Source organism: Spermophilus citellus (assembly GCF_964194105.1).
Source record: "Spermophilus citellus genome assembly, chromosome: 14".
NCBI classification, from domain to species: Eukaryota; Metazoa; Chordata; class Mammalia; order Rodentia; family Sciuridae; genus Spermophilus; species Spermophilus citellus.
The window spans coordinates 81,512,807-81,534,743 of record NC_138194.1 but is presented as its reverse complement, the minus strand read 5'-3'; the positions used below and the strand labels follow the sequence as shown (position 1 = coordinate 81,534,743).

The window sequence follows — 21,937 nt, the reverse complement described above, 5'->3', positions numbered from 1 at the left end:
AGCATTGCCTTCATAGTGGCCCAGAGATTTTACCTCTAAGAATTTTTTTTTAATCTCCTCCCTGATGTCTTCTGTTATCCATGTGTCATTCAACTGTATATTGTTTGGTCCCCAGGTGTTGGAGTAGCTTCTCTTTGTGGTTTTATCATTGATTTCTAATTTTATTTCATTATGGTCTGATAGAATCAAGAGTAGTATCTCTATTTTTTTTTTTTTTTTTGTATTTGCTAAGACCTTGCTTTGTGGCATAACATCTGGTCTGGTCTTTTTTGGAGACGGATCCATGTCCTGCTGAGAAGAAAGTATATTCGCTCATTAATGGATGTTAAGTTCAATGTATTGATTCTATTATTAAGTTCTATAGTTTCTTTGTTTAGTTTTGTTTTGGAAGATCTATCTTGTGATGTAAGAGGTAGCCCATTGTCTGCTACCTTGACTGTTTCCATCTGTGAGGTGGCAGGACTTTGATCTCATTCCCAGATTGCCTTTGGTTCTATATGGTGGTTTTCAAAGAAATTTTCAAGTTTCAAAGCAGTTTTAATTCCTTAAGTCAGTAAGTAAGCACTATAGCTGCTTTAGTTAGCTTTTATCACTGCTGTGATAAAATATCTCACCAAAATACCTGAGAAGGACAACTTAGTGGAGGAAAAATTTGCTTTGTCTCATAATTTCAGAGGTTCAGTTCTTGATAGGCCCACTCCATTGCTCTGGGCCTAAGGTAATGCAGAACATCATGGAGGAAGGGCATAATGGAAAAGTACTGCTCAGTTTATAGTGGCCAGGAAGCAGAGAGAGCAAGGGGAAGGGACAACTGGGAATATATACCCTTCCAAAGTACACCCCTAGTGACCAACCTCTTTCAGCTACACCCCATCTGCCTGATAAGTTCATTCAAATAACAATAACCCTGTGATTCAACCTTCTTGGAACCGACTTGTCCATATTTGTTATCACTGCGTGCTAAAAACTGCTCCAAAGCTTGCCAAGAATATATCTCAGCTACTCCAAGATTTCTAAACCTTCAGAGCAAGCAAGCCAACAGACAGTTCTACTAGAGACCATGTAAAGGAAAGGCAAGGGATGTCTTCCTCAGCTTTCTGCCTTAAATTATCTACAGATACCAGGAGCAGCTCTCAGTCATCTTGTAAAACTCCCTCAGCAGCTCTACCAGCTTCTTCCCTTCTTTCCAAAGTAGATCCATATTAATCCCGACTGGTGAGATAAAGATGCTATTCTGTCCTCCTCCATTCTCCATTCTCCTCTTAGCTTTTCCTTCTCTCACACATTTGCACTTGATCCAACCTTCTGGTTTTCCACTTACAAAAAATAAAGCCCTAATTCACAGGAATGGAGAAAACACTGGATTCGGGTGGAATTGTCAGGGGGACCTGGCTGGGTTTGGCAGTGAAAACTTGGGGGTTGCTTTTGGCTATAGAAATTAGTTTAAAATGCAATTTTATCATCACTTAAGAGAGTTTTTGACTCATTTGCTATCTCAGTAGCCTCTGTATGTGCTCTGTTTCTCAGTGCCCTTCTCAAAATGGGACACTTATAATTGAAACTAATATTCCAGATGTGACCTGATTAGGTCAGTGTACAGTAGTGTAGTTTCTGTCATCCTCCAAAATAAAATCGAATCAAAGTGGCTTCCTGTTTACAGATCTCATTTGATTCCCTTTCTTGGTCTTCACCAATCATTCTAAATTTACATTGATGGCCCAACCAAATTTCTTTACATTCTCTTTTTCTAGAATGTTCTCCCCCTCTTTTCTTCTTGAAAAAAAAAAGTGCTGTGTTTTCTTTTGTCTGAGTTAGATGGTCCATTCTCTGTAGCCTTTCTCAGTCTCACTCATCACCTTTTTATTGAATAATATTTTAAGTCATATAACCTTCACTATCTGAATTTCTCAAATATTGAGGTCAGAAACAGATATTATTCCTTTCTGTTTCATCAGCTTTGATTCTCTACCTAGCACATTTAGGTATTCAAAAAATTTTCACTCAGTTAATGATTTATTGTGGCATTAAGTTATATTTACTATTAAATCACAACAAGTACTTTTTATTTGATTACTCTATAAAATATTAGATGACTTGCTAGACTTATTAAATACTGAATCACTCAGCTTTTTGAATAAATTAATGAATTATATACCTATATAAATGCTACTCCCATAGCAACCCATTTTGACTCCACATAAACCTGTATTTTCTGAGTTTGTTTTTTGGTGGAGTATTCTAATCATCAACCTTATACAACTTCTACACTCATATTATACCTTATGATGGTGGAAGTACACCTTTGGAACACACCTGGAAAATAATCATCACTGTCATCTTTTTAAAGTTATAAAATAGAAGGCTTAAACATTTTTAGTGATGGATGAAGTTGTCACAGCTAGTTAACGGTGGAGCAGGAATCAAAAACCAGGTCATTTCTATTCTTCCTGCTGCTGATTTTAAAATTTGTGTGCATTACTCTACTTGCCATGACAATTTCAGATTCATCTTTCATATGCATGCCTTTAGCATCATTTTACTTTTTACTGCATCTTACTTTGTTGCAGGATGATCAAAGTTAACAGCGTAGGATTGGGAGCTGAAATGCCTAATCTTGTAATGCTAGTGTTGTATCTACCTTGCTTGGTGCCTTTCGGAAACAGTTCTAGTGTTCTCAACCTCCTTTTTCTTATCTATAAATGGTCAGATAAATAGTTTATTCTTCATATATTATTGTGAGAATTGAGAGATTTAATATATCAGCACTTTGCAGGCACTATACATATTTGTTATAAACATCATAATCACCCAAATTTCTATGTTCTTGTACTTGTCATTAACCTATATGGCTCACTACTGTACCTGGTGATACCATATCTCAACTAATTGGCCGGTATCTTGCATTCTCTTGATACTTTTTAAGGCCAATTTTTATTTATTTTTAAGTTTTTAGCCAATCTTTATTTTTGAATACTTTTTGATATACAGAAAAATTGCAACATTAGCATAAAGAGTTATTATATAACTTTCACCCAGCTTCCTCCAGTGTTAACATGGCACATAAAATCCATTTATGAAAACTAAGAAATTAGCGTTGATACAATATATTGACTGGATTACAGATTTCTTTGGGATTTCACCAGACTTTCTACTAATGTCTCTTTTCTATTCCAGAAAGGAGTCCAGAATATTGCCCTGCAGTTTGTACTATTTTTTTTTCTTGATGGGCTTTTTAAAATGGACACCCATGGTTGGGTATAACAGTGCTCACGTGTGCAGTTTTGTCCAGAAGAAACAGGCTCCATAACATCCTTCATTATCTGGTTTGCTGCATCTCAAAGACATCGATTACCCACTTTCCTCACGATGACCAAAGTGCACAGAGAGGACAGTAAGTTTCCTTATTTGAAAGTTGCACGTTCAGAAGTTAGGGAGCACGTGAGAATAAACAGATGGTAGAGAACAGGGCTTCTGTTCAGAAACTCTTGTCAGGCTTGTGGGATTTGGTCCAGGTTGATGGCTCACAAGAAAAGAGAGAAAATGTGGAAACACTCCAGTCTCTTCTGATTTGTGCAAAAGTTTATTTAGAGAGACATTTGTTCATTTATTCAAATATTTATTGAGCATTTACTGTTGTGAGTCATTATTCTTGATGATAGATATTACTAATAACTAATAGAAACAGTTTATTCATTCTCAAATTAACTCTTCTAGCAATGTAATTAAGCAAATAAATTTTAATTTAAATCATACCATTAAATGATTATAATGATTATACCTTATTCTTTCTTTGCATTATTTGATTCATAATTTTTGGCTTTTTAATTTTCACATATTACATTGATAATAGTAGTTAGCAATGGTAGTTAATAATAGTAGGAGTATAAAAGTTAAGTAAACCTTTATCATGTGCCAGACATTGGTAAGTCGACGCATAGTGAAAACTAAACATTTATTAAAACCCTCCAAAATAGGGGTCTGTTTTTCACTGTTAGAGGTGCTTAAACTGAGACTCTTAGAGGTAGACAAACTTCTTTATGATCTCATGACTGCTGGGGGAAAAGTTGGGACTTCACATCAACCCTTTCTGAAAGCCTTTATCCTGTAAAATCAGTTTGGGTTGACTTTGCCAAGTGCTTTAGAGGAAAGAGCGGAGACTTACTATTCTGGTCTAAGCTTGAATATGGTCATTTATAAGAAGACTATGAAAAATGAAATGTAGTTTTGTTTATGTGCTTGAAAGTGAAAAGTTATTGAAAGATTAAGGGAATCTGAGGAGAAGGTTATAAAACAAAAGCTTAGAGAAGAGAGTAGATTTTCTGAAGAAAAAAATAAATTGATCAGAAGCAATGTCAGTAAATCTTAAGGCTTTTTTTGTGGTGCTAAGTAATGAAAAATAAAACCCAACACAAAAACACAGCCAGGAAACAGAACAGGCCAGGGAAGTGTGGTGGCCCTTCTTCCTCTCCTCCACTGCCCTCAGACTTGATAGCACCTTACGGGTTGGTGTGGCCTTGGGCAGGCAGTCAGAGAGCAGCTGTGTTACTACCCTGCTGTCTGGGCTGAGGTTTTCATTTTTCCCCTTGGTAATAAAATTGCACTGATTACAACACCTCAGTTATAACCTTACTAGGTTGTGCTGTCACTTGATGCCCTATCCTGCCTCCTGGGAACATTTCCAGAATGTTCTCTCAGAATAAAGTCATGTGTAATCTGTACATCCATATCACATTTGCTTCTGATGGAGACAGTATCACATTTTTCATTTCACTTTTCTCAGGATAGTTTAAACTTTCTCATCTCTCTGTCCTCTTTGCCTTACATAGACAGACAATAACTGTTTTGAAAGAAATCCAGGGATTAATTATGATAAATCACCTGAGTCACATTTTGGGGTTTTTATGGGTGTGGGTTTGGGGACGACGGCTCTGGGATTTGAGTGACTCTTCAGGATCAAATTAGAATTTGGTCTTCAGAAAGGTTTATAATCCAACTTGAGAGTGGAAAACCTACAACGTAATAACTTGAGATGCCATCTGGTTGGATTGTTCTTTTATTTTATAGAAAAAAAGGTTAAGCACATTCCTAAGTCACAGAGCTGGCTATGGGCACAGCTGTGACTTAACCTTAGATCACCGCATTTCCAAATCAGTGTTCTTTCTACCATGACACTAAAAGAGAAAAGGATAAAAAGATCAAGAAATGTACTTAACAATGAAGTTTCTATCTTTTTATTTCTCCCCCAATGTGGCTAGAACCTGAGAAAATGATTTGTAAAAATCCTTAAAAAAGAATTTTAAGAGGCAAAATTTTCCACTCCTCTTGAAAAGTGTTTTCCAAGGTTTGGCTGGTAGAAATGGTAGGCAATTTTAAAGATCAGGAAAAAAAATTCTATAAGTCAGACATATTTCTGTGACCAAATCAAGCATTCCACTAAGAAATATATGACACCATGGTTATTATTTTTTTTCCTACTGACTATGGCAATTAAGTCCATAAGATAAAGAAGCTCATAGGATGAAAATGTACAAAGACAGAAATGTCCATTTCAGGCTCTTACCTCAGAAGCAGTGTAAGAACATGAAGCAATTCTGGCTTCACGGGTAGTGGACTCCAGCAGCAAAGCACTCAGTACAAGACTGAGATGAGGCACAGAGAGGACAGAGCCTCATCTTCCTCCTCATTTTGTACCCCAGGCATTCAACCCTTCAGAAATATTTCCATCATTATGATTTTGTTACAAGCTGTGGTAGTTCTCCTTGTTAGTGAGAACAAACCACAGGGGTCAAATATGTTCTCACTTGCTATTGAGCTCATTACAGTTTATTCTTATATAAGATATTATATTATTATATAAGGCACATATAATATAGATTAAATATATGTACATCTTTAAGAACTGTGTTATCTACAAATTAATTATTTTATTCTTGTATTCCTAATCATATGTAGGGAGAAAGCAACCTTTTCTGATTATTTTTTTTAAGTGGAAGAAGACAAAGTATAAACACATTTTGATCAGTAGGATTGATTAACTTTCTAAGTACTGTAACTCTGTAAAATGAGAACACAAAACTAGATTATCTTGAAGATATTTTCCAGTATGTAAGCCACAAGATTAACAACACATACATATCGCTGTTTCGTCTTGTCTCAGTGATGAAATGAACACATCTTGAAAGTTCACGAGGAAAGGGAGGAACTACATACACACATATCTCTCTTTTTCTACACACACACGTGCACTCCTGCACTTTGTCCCTCCACCCACTCCTTCACCTTCCTCCATATCACACATGCCACAAACCCTCTGTTGGGACTTGTACTCTGTAAATTGTGAACATTACCTTATATCACCCTTGCAGCAGTACTAGGTAGTGCACATTATTATTCCTTTTATAGATGAGGAAGTCAAGGCTCACTGGTGATAACTATTTTGCCCAAATTCATCCAGTCATTGCAATAGTGAGACTAAAAAATCTGATTCCAAATCTGTGGCTTTATTTTATACTGGAGAATCAGTGGAAAGGTAGAAAAAATAGATCAGAGACCAAGTTCGGCCCCTTTGTTCTTAACTCTGTATTTGGTATCTTTCTTAGCAAGTACTGCCTTTCTTCCTTATTCTGTCCCATTTATATGTTTCTAAAGGTATTTTAGAAGTTCTCTTAGTCCATCTCTCTGATTCCAAAAGAGTAAATACACAAGATGAATGCCAACTGTACTTATAATTCTTCCTCTGTTCTCTTGAACATAGTTTTTTTTTTTTTTTTTTGAGAGTAACATGATAGAGTAGAAAGAACATAAGTTTTGGTTTTTTAGTTTGTTAGTTTAGAATTTGAGAATGAAAAGATATTATTAGGAAAGTTGAGTAATGTAGTCCTTTTGAAACATTTAATGCAGAAAGACTGATATACATGTCACTAAAAAGGGTATGCTTTCCCCCTCAGTGGTGATGAATGAGATGTTGGGGGATGTGATTACTTAGCTTATGTAGTTGAATTACTGATTTTCTTTCCTCATAAGTCTTGACCTTCACAGAGAAAAGAGTCTCTGAAGGGAGATAAGAGACCACTGGAGTGTCCTGCCATGAGCCCCTGAGCTCTCCTGGCAGCTGGCGAAGTGTGATTGAAGGGCTCTGGTTATTGCCAGTGTAAACTCAAGTAGCATCACCTCCTCCATTTCCCCACATCACCCTGTATCTCTCAGTTAGTAATGATTTTTGGGTACAACCAAATCCCAACCTTCATTACAAATCTTCAGGGAATCCTTGAAACCTGAAATGTAGTGTTACTAGAGATTCAGAAGCCACTAGTTTTGTTCATTCTCTATTCCTTCATATACTTATCTAATCATTGCTTTATCTGGCCAACATTTATTGAGTATTATTGTGAACCAGGCACAACAGTAGAAATACAACAAAACAACAATACCAAGGAATATTGATTCATTCAGTGCTTCCCATGCCAGCCATTTTAAGTACTTTATATTTTCAATCATTTAGTCCACACAACAACATATGGAGCAGGTATGGTTACCACCATCTCATTTTAGAAGTGACGGCACTAATAAGAGCAAAACGGCTGCTTGGAGATTCCTGGCACATATCCCTCACCAAAAAGGGCCCAAATAAAACAAAATAAGACAAAACAAGAACAGCAGCTATCTTGCTGGTGTGTATAAAGCATAGTGCCAGGATGTAGAGGGAACATGGCAGAAATGCTTGAGATACATGGTGGCCTTATAAAGAGGAGATAGAAGTACATAGCAACTATCATCCCATCTCTCTAGCTCAATCCTGAGCCAAGAGGTACTTTGCTCAGTGGAGAATGGGCAAAAAGGAGGCCTGCGGTAATTCCCACTTACTCCACAGACATTTGAAGTATTTCCTCTTGGAGAAGTGAAACAAGTCAGAAGCACTGTTTAGAAAGCCGTGGGGGCAATACAACACTGTGCTGCCCAAGAGACGGAGCCTAGTCCACATTGTGACCTCCACCACATAGGCTCCTGCTGCATTGTATCATCTTAAAACTCTGCCTAACTGGGATGTGAGGATGCAGCTCCGATGGCCCGTCCCAGGAATTCTGCAGATGCAGTCCCATGGACCAGTAGCCAGATAGTCCAACTTGTGGGACACAGTCTATGGAAGACTCAGGAAGGACACTGGCAGTGCTGGTCATCCTCCTGTGGCCTGCTGAAGCGTCCAGACAGCCAATTCTGAGAAGATTATCTTGCTGAGGACCTGAGAAGTACCAGATTGCCCTAATCAACCACCCATAAGCCTAGGAGGCATTTGAGTACCCTTCCATGAGGAGCTTGACCTTCTAGGTCCTGGGAGGCAGACAGTGGTTCTGGAAATCCACCCTTGGCTCCAGAAAGCTGCTTGGTATCCCTCTTTGAATAGATCATTCCCTAGAGTCCCCAGAAAGTCACTGTTGCAGCTCTCAGACACTGATATCCACTTACTAGTCTTGCTACCCCCATGTCTACTAAGATCCTCCAGAGGTACCCACCAGTTGTAGTAATCAGAATATAATGGGCACTCTACTTTCACTGTGGCACCAGCTATGCATAGGCCTGCTAGAATGTTCCCACCCCCATGTGACCTATGAAAACTCATGGGTACCCTACACTTGCAGCTGGTGTACTCTGTCCAGAATTGTTTGTGTACCTGACCCGTCTAAGAGAGCTGCATCCCAGATGGCAGTACCCTCCACCAGTCCCTGAAGCCTAGGCTGTGGAAATGACTTATAGCATCAACAACATTGATTATAACTGAAGAAGCTACACAGATAATGCACTGAAGTACCAGCCTGAAACCATTGCCCATGTGGCCTACCAAGCTAACACCTAGAATGCATTATTAAGAAAAAATTATTTTACTATGAAAGCTACCTTATAAAATTGGTAGAGGCAACTGATTCACCAGATGCTCAAATACCAACATAGGGATACAAGAGGCCAAAGAAAGAAATTGCCAGAAAATGAATTCAACATAATGATTTTTGGAAACTTATTGAGATACAAGAGAATAGAGGCAGGCGGTTTGACAAAATTGGGGAGAAAACCCATGATCTTGTTGAGAATGTCATCAAAAAAAGAGACCATTTGCAGAAGAAACAAATAGAAATCTTAGAATCAAATAACTCAATAAATGAAGTAAAAATAAAAAAAAAATGAGAAGCCCAACAGTAGACTAAGTCAAGCAGAAGAAAGAATTTTTGATCTTGAAGACAAAGTTAAAATTAGAAGAAAACCTTTCAGATTTATGCGACACCATTAAGCAGGCAGAGAGATGGGAGCAGGATTAAACATCTTCAATGAAATAATTGCTGAAACCTTCTAAATCCTATGAAAGATACAAACATCCAGGTCTAGGAGCTCAAAGGATTCCTAAGAGATCCAACCAAAACAAGGTCCACCTAGAGGCATATCATAGTGAAATAGTCAAAAGTATGAGACAAAGAGAAAAATTATAAATCATCAAGAGAAAAGTCTCAAGTCACAATTAGACTAATGGACTATTCAGCAGAATCTTTATAGACCAAGAGAGATTAGGATGATATATTTGAACCTTTGAAAGAAAATAAAAATGGCAAACAACAATAATATTCCCAGCAAAGTGTCTTTTTTAAAATGAACCAGACATAACTTTCCTATGTTCATATATGAATATGCCCCCAGTGAAACTCCATATCATGTACAACCACAAGAATGGGATTCTAATTAGAATAAATTATACTCATGTATATATAATATTTATATATGTATATAATATATGACATGTATGTATGTAAAATATGTCAGTAATACACTCTACTGTCATGTATATCTAAAAAAAAGACCTAAATTTGAAAAGAAGAAAGAAATGAAGGAGAAATAAAATACTTTCAAGAAAAGCAGAAACTGAGGGAATTTGTCACCATCAGACCAGTTATAAGAAGTGCTGCAGGAATCCTACACTATAAGTAAAAGGATACTAACTATCATCATGAAAACAATAACAACAAAAATACACAAATCACTATAGAGTAGATAAACAAAAGAGAAAGAATACCAAAACCTATCAATATAAGACAAACTTCACCAAACTACAAAGATGAATAAGAGAGGAAAAAAGGAACAAATGATATGTAAAACAAACAAACAAAAACACAAAAGACTGAATGATAACCGTATGTCTTTACTTATCAATATTAACCTTAATGTGAATGGATTAAATCACCCAGTTAGCAGATTTTGACTGGATAGATTAAATGAACAAACAATAACAAGTCTTAATATTGTGCTGTGTACAGGAAACTCACTTCACCTCTGAGGACACAAGAGAGACTGAAAGTGAAGAGATCAATTCTGCAAGAGGAAATAACAATTGTAAAAGCATGTGCAGAGCAAAAATTGTTAGATTCAAAAGCAAAGATAGACATTAATACAATAAAAACTGGGGTCTTGACTATTCTACTTTTCATCAATAGACAGATCATCCAGACTGAAAAAAACAAAACAAACAAAACGAAACAAAGCAACAAAGAAACATTAGAGTTAACCTATGCCAGAAACCAAATGGACCTAAGTAAGAGATTTTTACAGAACATTTCATCCAACAGCTGCAGATCTATATTCTTCTCCTGAGCACACAGAACTTGTTCCAGGAGAGTCTACAAAACAAGTTAGGTGACAAAGCAAGTCTCAATAACAACAACAGCAGCAAACCAAACAACAACAACAACAAAAACACAACTGAAATTATACCATGCATCCTCTCTGACCACAACAGAGAAAAAGTAGAAATCAACAAGAGGAACTTCAAAAATTGGATGAATTTGTAGGAATTAAAATTTTCTTGAATGACCAATGGATCAAGGTAGAAATCAAAAGAGTAATTAATATATTTTCCCAAAGAGATGAAAAGGGAAACAACATATCAATCTATGGGTTATAGCAAAAGCAGTCTTACAAGGAAGCTTATTGCTAAATGCCTATTTGAAAAAAAAAAAGATTTTAAATGAACAATCTAAGGATGCAATGAAGTAAAGGCAAAAAAACAAACCAAAGCCCAAATTTATAGAAGAAATTACTAAAATCAGAGCAGAAAATAAACAAAAGAAAAAAATTCTAAAAATCAATGAAATGAAGAGTTGTTGTTTTTGTTTTTTAAAAAGTATATGGTTTGGATTTAGAAAATCCCCTAAAAGCTTATGTATTGAAGGTTTGGTCCCCAATGCAACAATGCTCAGTGATGGAGTTCTTGGGCAATGATTGGATCATGAGGACTTTGACCTCATCAGTGGATTAATCCATTGATAACTGAGTGGACACCTGGTAAGTGGTGAAAACAGGGGGCAGGTGGGCATGGTTGGAGGTCACTTGGGAAATGTGCCCATGGGGACTTCTTTCCCCACACCCCATTTCTGCTTCCAGTCTGCCATGAAGTTAGTAGCTAGCTCTTCCATGCCCTTCCATCACGATGTTCTACTTCACCTAAGGCCCAGGGCAGTGCCAGCTAACCATGGACTGATACCTCTGAAATTATTGGTGAAAACAAACCTTTCATCCTCTAAGTTGTTTATGTCAGGTAGTTTAGTCAGAATAATAAAAAATAACATAAAAGATAAGCAAAGCTGACAAACTCTTAGCTAGACAAAGAATAAGAGAGAGTAGGCCTAAATAAATAAAATCAGAAATGAAAAAGGAGGATTGACAACCGATAACACAGAAATCCTTAGGACCATTACAGATTATTTTAAAAGACTAGACACAACAATTTGGAAAACTTAGAAAAAAAAATGAATACATTTCTAGACACATGTAACTTATTGCAATGAAATCATGAGGGCATAGGAAACCTGCATGTGCCAGTCACGTGTACTAAGATGGAATGGGTAATAAAAGATCTTTCAACAAATAAAAGTCCAGGACCAGATGTCTTCACTGTTGAGTTTTATTAAATCTTTAAGAATATGCTCACATTAGTCCTTCACAAACTATCCTCTCCAACACGAAAACCTTTCCAAACTCATCCTGTGAGGGCAACATTACTTTAACACTTAGACCAGACAAGGACATACCCTAAAAGAAAACTACAGTCTTGCATAGTTAAAAGGCTGTGACAGATATAGAAAGAATACAAGTAGTTCAGAATAGTTAAATTTTAAGGGGAGGCTAAAGCTAGAAAAATTTGAAGGGTGATAACATTAAGAGTCTTGAATATTGTAGAAGTTTGGATTTTTATTCTGGAGGCAAAGGATAAGAGTTTTGGGAGATTTATGACCAAAGAAGGCACAGGATGCAATTTACATTTTAAATGGATAAGGAGGAATGAAGCTGGGGGAGAGGAACCTCTTAGGGAGAATTTGCATTAGTCTGGGTAGAGATAATTAGGAACAGATGGATGGTTGTTGAATTAAGAAATAAAGAAGAGGGGGCAAATTTAACTGATATTTAAGAATCAGAATCCCCTAAAGCTGGTCAATAGGGGAAAAATTGAAGCTGAAATGCAGAGAGAAGCAGAGTCAAGCGACTAAGAGGAAAAAAGTCTGATCATCTTTAATTTTATATTGTAATTGCTGAGATTCATCGGCACCCTTTGCCTCTCTGACTTGCATAACTCCCCCCGCTACCTATTTTTTTGTTCTAAGCTGATTCAAACTGATGGCACTTGCAGTAAAAAAAAAAAAAAAAAAAATATATATATATATATATATATATATATATATACACACACACACACACACACACACACACACACACACACCCAGGAATCACAAACATAAAAATTTTTAGGAAGTAGAATTGACAATCCAATAAAAGATCTGACTTCTCTGATGTGGACGATTAGAGTTGAATATTGAACTGAACACATATTCAGCTTTCAAGGGTTAGAAACATGATTCCCTCCTGCATCTCTTGACATCACAGAGAACTGAAGATAAAACACCTTAATCAAACCTGTTCCCTTCCATAGAAGAGATGCAAAGAACAGAGAGATTCTGGAAGAGTTTCAATCCCTTGCTGTAAATTGAGGTGCCATGACTGATGCTGTAACAAACCAAAATAAAAGGTGGGCGAAGTCGGTGATGTATTGATGGAATTGAAATCATTTAGTATGAAGAGAGGAAGGCTACAGCACAAAATTGCTGTCTTGAATTATTTGAAATGTTCTGAAATGGAGCTCCATGACAAATGTTTCTTTCTTTCCACCCAGGACTGAGCAAGAGGAAATGGATTCAAGTTGAAGCCGGATATATTTAGGTGAATTATACTAGAGAGCTTCCTGACCTTGAAGGCTATTTGGCTTAGGAATGGATTGCTAAGCCAGGTCAAGGAATCCCTTTCTCCAGAGAGAGAATCAGAAGGATGAAGGGGATTTGGGAAGTCATTTAAGCAGATGAAAATCGATCTTCTTTTTAAAGACCAAGCCCCCTGAGAAAGAAATGCCATGACTTCATACCAGCGTCTAACAACCCTCACTTTTTACTTGTGTCTGACTTGATGTTGCAGCTTCAAACCATTTCCTTATTTTTCTTTTCTCAGTTGAGGGAGAGAATAGTAAGCCAGGATCTTAAGAACCCTCAGTCATTCTAAAGGTCAATATTAAGCCACCATTGTATCCTCTTTTGCAGGCTAAATAATCCCCTTTCTGTAGCCTTTTCTCATAAACATTACTTTTTAATCCTTTAATTGTCTCTGTGGTTCTTCTGTGAAAAGTTTCCATGATTTCCTATCTGTGTGTAGTTGGAGCCTTAGACTGGACACAATAGTCCAGTTAGAGTTTTAAATACTGAATATAGCAAACCAGTTGCTTCTGAGTACTTAAACAATTTTACTTCTGTTTATGCCATTTAACACAACATTTTTTTTTTATTTTTTGAAAGCAGTGATAGACTGAACTTGTTTTTTGCTTTCACCTAATTTTCCCTTCAGTCTCTAATGTAATTTCATGCCTATAGGAAATTGCCCAATAATATGTTGAATGAATGAATCAATGTTCAAATGAATGAATTTCATATGGGTATTTGTAGGTTGTTGTGAAGATCCAATTTGATAATTTATTGTATAGTTTTTTTTATAATTTAGGTGAATCTTTCTCTTTCATAGAAAAAAACTTACATACATGTAATTTAAATATATTCCTTCAATATTGACTTGTTTACAATATTTTTTAAATCCTTTATTTTGAAAGTGTGTAAATTCAAGGGCCACATTTTTTAATTTGCTTAGTGTTGGTTATTAAAAATTATGAATGCTAATTAAAATGAAAGATATATAGAATATTAAAAAATTAAATTTCTTCTGCCCCTTCCCCTGATTTTCAGAGCCAGTCATTAACCATATGTAACTATTGTCAATAGCTTTTATTTACCCCTTTTGTTACACAAATTGTATCAAACTATATATATGTACATATTATTTATTACCTTGGTTTTTTTTTTCACATTTTCCTCATTGTGTGTGATACATTTAAAATCCATACAGAATCTGACCACTTCTAATCCTCTTGTGCCCTTATCCTATCCCAAACCACCATTCTTTCTTTGGAATTATTGCAAATCACCTAATTTGTCTCCCTGCTTCCACTTTTGCCTCCTACCCAGAGTTCTTTTTTCCTCACAGCAGACAGAATGATCTCTTAAAAAGCATAAAACAGATCTTGTCATTCTCTTGCTTTTAGCCCTTTCCCTCAGTACTAAAGCCACGTCCTGGGAAGTTGCCTAGGAGGCTCTCCAGGGCTAGGCTCTCTATGACTTCTATGGCATTATCTTAATATCTTTATTATTATCCTCCACATTCAATCAGCTCAGCCTCCTTGCTATCCTGAAATAGACCAGGCATAATTCCCTCAAATCGGTGCCCTACTGTTTTATCAGCCAGAAGGGCTTTCCCTCAGATGTCCGCAGAGTGAATTCTCTGACTATCTTCACCTTCCTGCTAGACCACAGATATCGACTTACCAGAGGGGTCTTGATTAGCAGCACCATAAGCCTGTATAGACATTGGCACTCTTCAGCCACATTTTAAACTTCTCTTTCTGTTCTAGCATGGGCTTGGAATTGGGGTTGGGGTGGGGTCTAAATCTCCTTTCTATCTCAGAGTTCGGTGAACCCATGTGATTTGCTTTGTTCAATAGAATGCAAATAGAAATGTCATGTGGACACCTTTGAGTCTCTGTGTGATTGCCTGTTCTTTGCCTTTCTTAACACCTACTAACACTCCAACAGCATGAATCCCTGAGTTATCATTACACAGAGCTTCCCCTCTCCAAATATTCTCCTTCCAAGAGCTCATTACCACTTGACATACTAGGTTATTGTCCATGTATTACTTCTAGAGAACATGAACTTTGTTTTGTTCGTTGCTATATCCAAGTACTTAGAGAAGCACACCGGGAGTATAGTTGGTGTTCAATAATTATTTCATAATAAGCACCATAAAAATATATCTTGAACATTTTATGCAGTATGTACAACTTCTAATTTATTTGGTTCTCAGTTACATGGATGTATCAAATATTGTATGAATATATGCAGATTACTATGGTCCTGATATTTCGATGTTTTTCCTATTAAAATATTTTGTAACAAAAATTTTAAAATCTATGCTTCTCGGTAGTACATAATGTTATATCTTTAAGATAAACAGTAACAACATTGAGAATCAAGGTACATGCCAATTTAAATTTCTTTGTGTGTTCCCAGATTGCCCTGTAAAGAAACTGTGGCAAACTAAAGAAAATGGAGGTAGGATAGCATAAATAGAAGGTCTGAGAGTGAGTATCCCAGAGGAAGAACTCTATGAATCTTAGTTTGTCAAGGGGACTTGATATTGAAAGTTGAAACTAAATTGGAAAATCTAAGGAAACTGTGTGTGTGTGTGTGCATACGTGTAGGTGTTTCTCCTAACCTAGTATATTAAAGTGTCTACTCTGTGGTCATTCTCCTTCTCATTAAAAATACATGTAAAATCTAGTTTGTTTGTGATTCAGTTTGTGATTTTGATCAATATTAGTATTGGATTATGATTAATATCTGGTTTGTTTGTAATTATGATCAGTCAAATGTGGCTCCTTTAAACATCATTTAAGTGGATTCAGATGAGGCCAAGCCAAACGGTCCTGCTGAGAAAGGATGAGCAATTACTCATTCAGAAACTAGCTTGTTAACAGTTGTTGCATAAAATTCATCAGTGTATATTCTGTACGTCATTCCAACTTAGAAGATTTAACTGCTTTTCTCATTCCGAGAAATAAGAATACCCCTAAAAGTAATGCAGCAAACAGTAAGTGATTTGCCTAAACCCACACAGGAAGTTGTCAGCACACAGGAATGGAAGCAAAAGTTCCTGATTCCCTTTCCTTTGCTGATGCCACTAAACAATTTGTCAAAGCACTTCAAAGTCTTCCAACTTAACTGGAAACTTTTCATGAAACTTTGAGTTTCTAAAATGCACCTTCTAAAGGAAGAATGTTTTAAAGAAACGTCGCTTGACAAATAATTCAATTTTGGCTTGCGTCAATTGCTCCTCTTTGAAACTGCCAGGCTCTTTTCTCCATTTCTGCGCCTTCTGCTTACTGCCTTTCCCATGGGGCAAGGCATGAAGGAGTCACTTAAAGGGAGGAATCTAGTGTATTGGTTTGCTCCTCAGTCCCAGTGCCAAGACACAGGAGGCACTTAAAAATAGTCATTTATTCAGTGAGTAAAGGAAAGCAAAAAGGTATATTTAAAAATAATGCTGGGAGGAGATTAGAATGGGGAATGGCTACTTAATGGTTCTGAGAAATTTCCCTTTGGAGAGATGAAAAAGTTCTGGAACTAGATATCAGTGATATTTGCACAAAACTGTAAATGTACTTAAGGCCAGTAAATTGTATACACTAAAGTAATTGCAATGGTAAACTTTATGTTATGTATATTTTACTGCAATAAAAATGTTAAAAATGACTTGTTAGCTCATAGCTGGGAAATGTAATTTTATCTGCTAATAGGTATCCTTTCTGAGTATTAGCTATTGCATCAGATGAATTTGCAAATGAAGACATATAAAAGTAAATAAAAATGCACATCTCATCCCCACTTGAATGACTTCACAAATACTTAACCATTGATTGGTTTTGGCTGTTGCAGAACTTCACTAAATGGACTCATTCAACACATACTGTTTTGTGTAAGTCTTCTTTTATGTAGTATAATGCTTTTGAGTTTCAGTTTGTACAGCTATATTTTTTTTTTCAAGGCCAAAATAAAACCAACAACTGCAAGTCTTTAATGAAGTTCTTCAAGTGCTTACAGAAATAGCCTTACTTAAATCTGTTGCCTCAGAAAAACACTAGCAATAAAATGTAGGCCTCATCTAGGGATATATAAAAATTTTCTTCAAGAGGCAGAGCACTCAGAAAGCATGTATTTGGAAATACTACATGAATCATACTGATGTTGAAAAGTACAAACCCATTTCTGTTTTGTTCTGTGCCCTTGGAAGTACATCCAAGAGTTTGTTGGAGTCAAAAGCTTGTGATGTTTCCTCTGCTGTCAGTAAGTGCTCCCACTTAGGTCAAGCCTGTGAGGGATAGAGCAAAAGCAGATACAGACAGATCCTCATCTTCTGCCCTATTTCAAAACTATGCATGTGGTTCCAATGATGGGTACTAAGTCGTCTGTATGGATACTTCATTTTTTTTTAACCTAAAGTGTGAAGCATTGTATACTTTGAAAACAACAGGGTACACTTTAGCAAAATATTGCAATCCTTGTTTTCTAGATGAAGTTGAAATCACAAAGAGAGCTGGCAAAACTGAATTCTAGTGCTAAGCAGTTGTATGTCAAGTTTCAATTCAAGTGCTTCAAGTTTACTTTAAATGACTTGATGCAAACATATGATTTATATCTTTAAGAACTACAGAAGCTCTGCCAGGCGCCATTATTTAGTCTTGAAAGTTCCATTATTTCCAGACATCCCCAAGGAAGAGGCTGCCAAAAAAAGGGAGGAGCAGAAGGCCCTATCAAGAGGTGTCCTGCCAGGGAGATGACAAGACAAATATAATTTCAACACCATTCTAATTTACTTCACTGACCAGAAGGGGAAGAGTATAGTTTTCTTCATCACCAAAATCTTTCACTACTGAGAACTCTATTAATCCTGTCAACTGAATTCTCCTTTCCATGCAGAGGTGTAAAACACCTTTTAAAATGTTTTGCATGGGCTGGAGGGCTACATATGAAAGTGTGGGGAACCATACAGGGAGGTTTTTGAGAAATAAAGTATATATATATATATATATATATATATATATATATATATATATATATATATATAACCTTATGGAACTCATTTATAAATTTATTTGTATAATTAAATTAATGCAATTAGAGAATTTGAAAAACGTTCTGAAGTAATGTTGAGCAATAGGCTGAATATTAAAGCAGTTTCTTAAAGAACTGAGACATCTCTTTTCCTGGTTGTACTTAATTAAACCTAGTCTGAATTTTCATGGGTCTGGATACATCCAGACACAGCTGAATCTATATAGCTGATGGCAGGATGTTGGATTAGATGACTTGTTAAAATTTATTGTGATTTTAATAAATTCATTAAAATAAAACAAATTGATTTTCCACTAAGTAATAAATCACCAAATACTTTGTAAAATATTTTCTAGAATAATAATTATTAATTTCTTAAATTGTAGAACTGTATGCCAATTTAAAAAAAAAAGATTTCTTTATATTAATGTCTTCTTATTTGTGGATAATAAACAATATGTGAGTTGACCTACTGACTTCCTATTAAGTTAGAGGAAGATTTTTAGTTAATATTAAAATTCTATATTATTACTAGAAAATGACCACTGATAGACATTTTATTTTTTTTGATTAAAACTTTTTATGTTGTATTTTTCTCTTGTGAATTTTAAAGTACTTTTATTAATAGTACCTTAAATACTAAAGTTTGTATTTTGTGCTTTTTCCCTTTTCTACCCCCACTTATTTACTTGATGATTTACTGCTGAGGGTCAGGTTTTTGGGATAGAACAGCTACTAGCCTCCTAGAAATATCTATCTACAGAAAGTTTATTATTACATTAGTTTGAAGACACAAAGTGACTACTTGAGCTTTAGTCAAGCAGTATTTAAAAATGCTTCAAGATCCTAAATCCTTTTTTTTTTTAAAGACCAACAAATGTATTCTTTGCCCAATAAAACCGGAGAGGACAGATTATAAAATCCTTTTAGGTGAGAATGATCCAACGTGTAGTATTTATGTTAGTAGAGACTCATGAGTATTTCTTTCACTTTTGTACTATAATCCATTATTATCACTACACACACACCCACCCACACACACACCCCCACACACATGTCCTAGGTTTTTTTGTATATATACTAAAAACTACATGTTTATACTGCTACCTCTGATACTTTTCCTTATTTGTAATTTCTTTTTTCCAACATCAAGAATTAAGAACCTGGTTCTCATTATGGCATATATAATTCTTTATTGAATCCTAGTATATATCATATTCTTGGGCTTACTGGCCTCTTAAAATGATTGCAAAAACACTAATTTTTTGTTCTTTTGTAATTATGTATACTATTTAAAGAATTTGTTATGCTAATACTTGATATAACTTGGAAATATTCATGGATTTAGAGTTTACTTTCAGGAAATTTTCCTATTAGCAATTCAAATAACTGTTAAAATATTACTTAAGTTTCTATCTCTTCTTGTATAAATTTTTAAAAGATAAAATTTGTTACTACCTGTTCATTAATTATGTTTTCAAACTTACTGGCACTAGAATTCTAACTTTGATTACTCATTTTAACTCTGATTAGTGCTGTATTTCTATCCTTTGTTTTGCTATTATTGTCACTGTGCTTTTTATTATTCTTTAATCAATTTTGTCAGATTTTTTTTCTATTTTATTAGTCTTTTCAAAGGACTGATTTTTACTCAGTTAATGTATGTTTAGTGATCATTGTTTCCAACTTATAGGAGTTCAATGATTTTTTTCCTGCTGCACTAAGCTGAAATCTTAGCTTATTAATTTTGAACCTTAGGCATTTTCTGATATTTGGAGTGAAACTATTCTTTTTCTTGAGTAAGTATTGCTATTTTTTCTCTATAATCTCTTTTGGATCTCTCTTTTGGGGATTTCATTTTAAAACATTTTGCTGGTAGAATTTTATATTCTATATAAGTATGTCAATTTCAACAAAATCCATTATGAATTAGGAATATATGTAGATTAAAGGAATAATTACAGGATAATTGCTTCCTAACAATATTGAATATTCAAATCCATGAACATATTTCTCTTCATTTATTATTTAATTTTCTTGGAAAAATTATTTATTGTACAATTTGTGCACATATTTTGTTAAATTAATCACTAATTTATTTTGATGTCATTCCAAGTAGGATTTTAAAATCTAATTTCCAATTCTTATTACCAATATGTAGAAATGCAAGATTTTTATACCTTGTTCTTTTATCTTATAGCCTTGCAAAATTTTCTTATTTATTCTAATAGTAATCTTGTAGATTCCTTAGAAACTTTTACATGACAATGCTATTTGCTAATATCAATAGTTTTGCCTCTTCCTTTCTAATATATATGATATTTATTTCTTATTCTTATTCTATAGCTATGGTTTGTATCTCCATTATGAGTGTGACCATAGGTGGTAAAAATAAATTATCTTGCTTACTTGCAAATCTTTAGATGAAAACATTTAATCTTTGGCATTTAAATATGATACTAAAAGTGTATTTCAGAATTATCCTTTTTCAGGATAAGGAAGTGCCTGAGTGTCCAGGTTTGCTGGTTTCAAATTCTGAACAGGTTTTCAGTTTTGTTAAGTGCTTTAATTGCCATCATTAAGACGCTTGTTTATTTTAAAAATTATATAACAAAATTGATTTTTGTGCATTATAAGAGCCCTTGAATTCTAAGATAATCCCTACTTTGTGTAAATTTTTAAAAGATAAACTTTTGTACTATCTGTTCATCTATTATGTTTTCAAACTTACTGAATTCATATGTTTAAATCGTAACTGTAAGTTTGTCTGTGTTTGGAGCCAGGACCTTTATGGACACAATTAAGACTAAAGGAGGGGGCTGGGGTTGTGGCTCAGTGACAGAGCACTTGCCTAGCACATGTGAGGCACTGGGTTTGACCCTTAGCACCACATCACAAATAAAATAAAGGCATTCTGTCCATCTATAACTACAAAAAAAAAAAAAAAAGAGGACTAAAAGAGGTTATAAGGGTGAGACTTTAATATTAGAGATCTGATTTTTCTTAACTAGTACTACCATTTTACTTTTTTATTAATGCTTTAGTTGTGTACCACATATATTGATATGTTGTGCTACTGCTATCATTTAGCTCAAAATATTCTCTGATTTCCCTTATGATTGCTCTATTAATCCATGCTTTTTTTAAAAAAAGGTTGTAGTTTAATTTTCAAACTTTTGAGGAATTTTCCAGATCATTTTTTTAATATTGATTTTTAATGGAATGCTATTTGATCAAAGAATATACTCTGTATAATTTCTTCCTTTATTAATTTTTTATGGTAGGGAACCCTATGGTCTTTCTAATTCAATATTATAAGTGAACTGGTAATTGATATATTTTCTTCTATTTCATGGTGTACGTATTCTGTTAGTATCAATATCAATGGAATTGTATTGTTGTTTTAGCCTTCTGTATCCTTGTGGATTTTCAGTTTTCTTGTTCTATTTCTATCAGAAAAGAGTGTTAAAATCTCAAACTAAAATCCTAATTTTATCTATTTCTCTGTTCCTTTCTGTTAGTTTTGCTTGAGATGATTTGAAACTCTTTAATTATGTTCATACATACTTATATTTGTTATGAGGTTATTCTTTTATTATTACAAAATACCCCTTTTATCTCTTATAATCTTACTCTGAAGTCTA

The 21,937-nt window shown here is 34.9% G+C and overlaps 1 long non-coding RNA gene across 2 annotated transcripts in view; it reads left to right on the top strand.

The window, feature by feature from the left end:
• Positions 1–13,613, top strand: part of LOC308633645 — a 134,686-nt gene extending 121,073 nt beyond the window's left edge. For both annotated transcript variants that reach the window (XR_014018830.1, XR_014018831.1), the window contains exon 3: positions 13,202–13,613. This is a non-coding gene — a long non-coding RNA (uncharacterized lncRNA). The remainder of the gene's footprint in view (positions 1–13,201) is intronic.
• The last annotated feature ends 8,324 nt before the right edge of the window (positions 13,614–21,937 follow it).